This window comes from Dermacentor albipictus, chromosome 6, assembly GCF_038994185.2.
Source record: "Dermacentor albipictus isolate Rhodes 1998 colony chromosome 6, USDA_Dalb.pri_finalv2, whole genome shotgun sequence".
Lineage (NCBI taxonomy): Eukaryota > Metazoa > Arthropoda > Arachnida > Ixodida > Ixodidae > Dermacentor > Dermacentor albipictus.
Window position 1 is genome coordinate 59,190,517 of NC_091826.1, and position 6,291 is coordinate 59,196,807.

Here is a 6,291-nt window from a genome sequence, read left to right on the forward strand (position 1 = left end):
GCTCTATCGCTAGGATTTTATACTCTGGAGTAGAAAGTTGAAATGAAATTTTAGCATTATGGCGAACTTATAATGAGATAAATGTAACTAATCCGCCATCTCTTGGAGGACGGTCTAATCGAAATGATCTGTAGAATATTATTTGAAAAGATTTCTCAGGATTTAGCCACGTTTCTTGTAACATATTTAAATCAGGATTAAGTTGAGAAGTTAGAGAAGTTGAATCTACTGAAGCGAAATATAAAGAGCGGCTGTTCCACTGAAGGACATTTCGTGATCCGATTTTTTTGGAAAGTGCCGCAGTCGAAACTGCCTTCTGCAGAATGTTTTCCGTTAGCACAACACTGGACTGACTTTTCCTTACTATTGAGTGGGGACCGTTGGAGGAGTCTTCATTAATAGAAGACATGGTTCTTTTATATGCTCGAGCATTTTGTTCCACCTGTGTCATCTCCAAAATCTGTATTAATCATATTACAAGTTGTAGGGCCCGTGGAAGAGGGAGTTGAAAGTCCAATATCATTATTCCTGTTTATACTGTTTGCGTTGTTACAGGAGCTGCGCAGGTAGTTTCATCAAATGAAATAAATGAATAGAAACGGCTTGTGAGATACATTCACCAAGACTCATTGCCAACCTTTCCATAGCTTTTGTAACTGCCTTTTCCACAGCGGCGTCTATGGTTGCAGTAAGTGACAGATCCGTGGTAAGATTGTCTGCCTAGTTTCCCCGCATAGGCAGGTGCCCTTTCTTTCACAATGTTTATGGTCTTCATCCTTGAGCAGCGTCGTGGATCAATTATTTCAATCACCTGTAATTTTTGAGCCCGAAGAGAACAGTTTGAATAATTGGCTGGATGATTTCCATCACAGAGACACTATCGCTGTTCTTGGGCACTACAACCACTTTGAGCGTGTTCTTCCCCATATGCGCAACAAGGTTACCTTGATTTACATCGTACCATACTATGGCTGTATCGCCAGCAATTAGGGCATTGAATCGGACGCGACGCCAGGGGCTCAACTCAGGGCACAAGGGGCCACACCTTTAGTTCTGATGGGCACGAAGTTCCAGCAAAAGTTGCCATCACCGATTCTTTTGGGTCCCGCTTATTGCCTACCACTCGATTGCATCGGTAAACAGCAATTACTCCAGTCCCAGACAATCTCTCTAGTGTTTCAGCGGGAGAAAGATCAGCATCCACACCTCTAACTATTCCCTTATTGCAAGCGAGGTGAGCAGCGATGAAGGCACTCACCGGTATTGATGCGAATGATGAGCACTTTAGCAGATCCGCGACACAGGACTGGTCTGGCGATCGACACACGATACCTCAGCGGCCAAACGGCCTCACTTCCGTGATGGTCTCGTATGAAGAGGTAGCAGCATGCAGAGATTTCTGGATCGCCTGGGGGTTGGTCAGACGTATCAAGCTTCCATTTGAAGGAACTAAAGCCGCCGGCATGCTGCTGACACCACTGCGGATGAACAAATATAGAGTTAATTCATCCGTTGGAATAGAGACCGCACATGGGGAAATACCCCTACCGGGGGAGTTGATGGACATCAGTCTAGGATGAAGCTGGCGTTAGAATCAGTTAGAGCTCAACAAATAAGATTAGTAAAGCCTAATATCACCCAAAACCTGGCCAAGTGACAGAAGCCGCAATGAACGCTGTCGCTCGGCAATCCAAAACGACGGCTCGGAGCCGCCTCCGGACGAGCTGCTGCGGCTGTTGTTGTTGTCCTAAGTGGCCGTGGCGCATACCCACAGTGGGGGCTTGGCCAAGAATTGGGTGGTTAAATTAGGTGCATAAAAATAATAACAAGGGAGTTAACAATTTGAGCATTGGAGTTTAAAAGTAAACGTTTTGTGTTCGGAGAAAAAAGGAAATAATCAGAAGAAAACCAGGTATGAAATAATAATAATAACTAATATTATACAAGAAATAAAAGAAAGCTGTGGTTGGGAGGGAGAACGACCAATTTAACACGGAAATCGACTGGCTTCAATGAGGCAATTTTGGATTGCCGGGCGACCGTTTCTGTGGCTGAACCCAATAATGGAGGCTCCAAAAGGCAGGATCACCGGCACTGATAAAGTTAGAGCAATAGAGCGAAGCGCGATTTTAAGTAGTCCTTTTCTTATAAGACAACAAGAAATGGTCTATTGTCTCCGCTTCGCAACGGAATGAGCATAATGGTGAGGGGACCACACCAGACTTGTGGAGGTCGAAGTTCACTGCAGGTATACGGCAGCGCAGCTTCGTGATGGACACTTCAATTTTCCGTGTTCGGCAAAAATCTCTCTTCCAAGGGTGTAGGAGATGTCCGTAATCCACTGAGTTAGTAATTGCGGCACCTGATACTGTCTGTATGACACTCCTGCGAAATCTAGTAACAGTAACATAAGCAATCAAAGCGCAGCAAAGAAGAATCGGGCCACTTATCGATGCCTCGGCTAGAGAGTCTGCAATTTCGTTTATGATTAGTCCTTTATGGCCAGGCACCCAAATCAAACGCACGCTTCTCAAGTAACCAGGTACCAATGAATGAAATGTCCTCATCACGCGAGAATCACTAGAAGCAGTAAGGGATGAGCTCAATGATAACGAATCAGTGACTATCACGGCTGACATAATTGATGGTCCTAATTTGCGTAATGCCAGCACCAGGGCCATGAATTCGGCTAAAAAGATCGGTATGAAATCTGGCACCGAAGAGAAAATGTCCAATCGAGATTCGGGGAAAATATTCCTGCACCTGCCTTTTCTTCACATTGTGAAGCACCTGTAGCAATTACAATGTTTGTTTGAAGGTTTTTCAGATGATCTTGTAATATACCGTCTAGAATACGGTGTGGAAGTAGTTTTGCATTATTAGGAAAAATGTCATCGAATATAATATCCGTTGCAACAGCTCTGTCGGGAATAGGAAGTACATCGCATATGCGCACGCCCAAAGAGTCAAGGAATTTTTGCACGAATATAATTTGCGGAGTATGTAGTTGCGGCCAGATGACACCGAAAAACAATGCAGGTTGTGTAATAAAGATTGTTTCGTGATGACGCAGCGGTGATTCATAAATCCTTAAGAACGTCTGCACCTTCAAAAGCCGGTACCTGCACGAAAGTGGAGGAACACGGGATTCTAGATAAGGAATAGAATATGCAACAAAGTTAGGAAGACCTAAACACAGACGTAATGCTTCTCTTTCTAAGAGGATTAGAGGACGGGACATGTAGGCTGGAGCTCCAGAGAAGAGCACGCAACCAAATTCTAATACAGGGCGAACGTACATACGATATATCATTAGGAGTGTATCTCTTCTCAATCCTATTCGACGACTGCTCAGCCTACGCAATATGCCAATTGCACGGGTACCTTTCCCAGTCACATGATCTATGTGTGAGCGCCAGTTGAGAGAGGCGTTATAAATAATTCCGAGGTATTTAGCAGATTCCACCTGCGGTATGTCTTGGAGGTGGTAAGACAATAAAATGTGCACTACGTCACGTATCGGAAAGCGAGAACAGCACATTTGCTGGCACTGACTGTGAAGTGAGTAACATCTAACCACCTCTCGAAAGCATTAAGGTAAGTTTGCAGTCGTTGGTATAGCGTGTGGATGGCGTTTGCAGATGCGAAAAACGGAATATCGTCGGCATAATATAAGTAGTTATTTCTTGATGACAAGGTAGTGCGCTCATGAGAATATTAAAAAGCACCGGGGAAAGAACTGAGCCTTGCGGTACGCCTCTCGTTTGTTTGTGCTTGGAAGAACAAACGGCACTTTCGTCGCAATAGAATTCTCTATCACCTAAGAATGACTTTACGCACACTAGTATTATACACCCAGGAACACCACAGGAAGTTAACCGATTGATCAATACAGTGCGCGCCACAGTGTCGTATGCTTTAGCGATATCAAGCGTCACTAAGGCAGCGCATTATTTATGACGTCGAGCGAGTTGTATTCGGCTTTTCTAAGTCGACGTGGGCATGCCAGATGGAGCAGCCGGCTCTGAAACCAATCTGACAAGGACAAAAAATGGAATTATCATTATTAAATTGCATGATACGACGGCGAAGAAGCCTGTCAATGAATGTTACTCCGTTTGATGTAAGCGCAATTGGCCTAATGTTCTTCAATAGATACCTTCCTTCTTATTTCTTAAGTATCAATATTACTTTCGCGAGCTTCCAGTGCAACGGAATCCAAGCATATTTAATTGAATAATTCACCAGGTTTAAAAAACATTAGGCGATTCCTGTAACAATAGTTTTAACATTGCATTTGTGACACCATCAGTTACAGGGGCTGAATTCGGTAAACATAGTGCAGTCTCAAATAATTCAGCTAAGGATACTGGAGTGAAGCCATCCCAAGCATCTAATGTAGAGTGAATAGCCGGAAGCCTGGCCGTCAATAGATTTTCTAAGCCTTCTGCAATCTCTTCTTGGTGACCCTCAGTTCCTGCGGGGTCAAATCAATTGGGTCTAATGTTAAGGGCATTGGTAGCACCTTCCTAGCACGAAGGATTGCAAATAAATCACGCTTAGTTTTTAATTAGATAGATAATCACAATGTCTAATGTCGTATTCCTCTTTGGCTCGATTAACAGGACGCTTATATACAGCAGCGTGAAACTGATAATTTTTCCAATTTGTCGTGCACTGATTATGCAGAAGCATTTTCCAAGCGGCGTTTCTTCTTCTATGGTCCCGCATACACTCATTATTCCACCATGGACAAGCGGCGCCTTTAGCCGAAGGGATGACAAATTCAGCTTGCTTCCGGGAGTCCCCTAGCATTGAGCAAATGATTGAAGCGATTTCCTTATCATTGGCATTGGCAAGTTTCGAAACGGCAGAACGCAAGAAAGTCTTAAATTTTGTATGGTGCACAAATGTGCATGCCTGGTATTCTAAAGATGTTATTGGACAATTGATTTTGAAATGACACAGGAAGATGATCGCTGTTGCTTGTTGAGTCAACCACTACCCACGACAAAACCTTGATGCCAGCGCTACAAAATGTCAAATTTAACACTGAACGAAAGGGTCCTCTAGCAAACATTACATGCCCTGTTTTGTTGACGTGTACTTTGCACAGCGGTGGGGAAATAAGCATTTACAATTTAAAAAAGGATAGTGAAAGGAATGACGCGGATAGTGATAGTGACGCCTAGTGACAAATTTTACTAGAAACAAGTATCATTAATCCTCCACCTCGCGAGTCTCGATCTAATCGGACAGACCGAAAACCTTTTAAATGAAAATTTTTCTCTGGTGAAAGCCACGTTTTTTGAAGAAGTAAGATATCTGGATCGAATTGAATAGATAGGCAAGTTAAATTTGGTAAAGTTGAAAATGTAGAACGACAGTTCCACTGCAGCACTTTCAACTGTCCAATGGTGTTGAACGCACCGCAGCGGCAACGCGCCTTTAGAATACTTTCTGTAAGCACAGGAGTTGGTTGACTCCTTTTGATTTTGGTTTCATACTTTCTGAAATTGGGGACCCCATGCGTTTGGGAGCTCGAGTGTAAAGTTGCATATCTGTAACACTAACAGTTTCTGAATAAGAGGGCTCATCCTCGCGTTGTTGGACTAGCGATGTGGTGTCTGTGGAATATTCTGCAACTGTGGAAGGCGTCTCTACCTCGTTGCTGGGCATTCGAGGTGTGGCGTTAGATACTGGGCACTGCATTGCTGTCTTAGTGGTCTGCATTATTTGCATCATGTGACTGGAAATGACTTGCGCTAAGGAATCAGAGACTGGATATCAATTTATCCATAGCTTTAGCCATTGCTTTTTCCACCGCAGAGTCAATTGCTTCTGAGAGATTAAGATCCATGATTGGAGTGTTGCGCGCTGTAACACCAGAGTATGCGAAGGCCCTGTCTTTGATAACCGAAATTGCATCTCTTCGGGAGCAGCAACGGCGGTTGATTATTGCAAGAATTTGTATTTGTTGAGCGCGAGCTGAGCAGTTCGAATAGTGTGCTGGCGGTTCTCCCCCACAGAGGCAGAACTTTTGAGACTGAGTAGAGCATTCACTTGAAAAATGACCCTCCAACAGGTGCGGCAACGCGAGCTAGACCCACATCCTCCTGCGCTGTGCCCAAATCTCCAACAATTCTTCCACTGGATTGGACGTGACGCAAGCGGCTCTACACGGAACAAGAGAGGCCACACGTTTATTTCACATAGACATGATGTGCCCACAAACGTTGCAATAACAGATTCTGTCGGAACCCTCTCGTTATTTGCCAGTCGATTGCAACG

At 44.0% G+C, this 6,291-nt stretch overlaps 1 protein-coding gene across 4 annotated transcripts in view; it reads right to left on the reverse strand.

Annotated features, from left to right (window-relative positions):
- LOC139061090 (uncharacterized) overlaps positions 1-6,291 on the reverse strand; it is a 59,129-nt gene that overhangs the window by 52,151 nt on the left and 687 nt on the right. For 3 of the 4 annotated variants that reach the window (XM_070540605.1, XM_070540606.1, XM_070540602.1), the window contains exon 3: positions 1,259-1,478. The gene's annotated coding sequence lies outside the window, so the exon portion shown is untranslated. The remainder of the gene's footprint in view (positions 1-1,258; positions 1,479-6,291) is intronic. The other variant, XM_070540604.1, reaches the window with a different exon arrangement.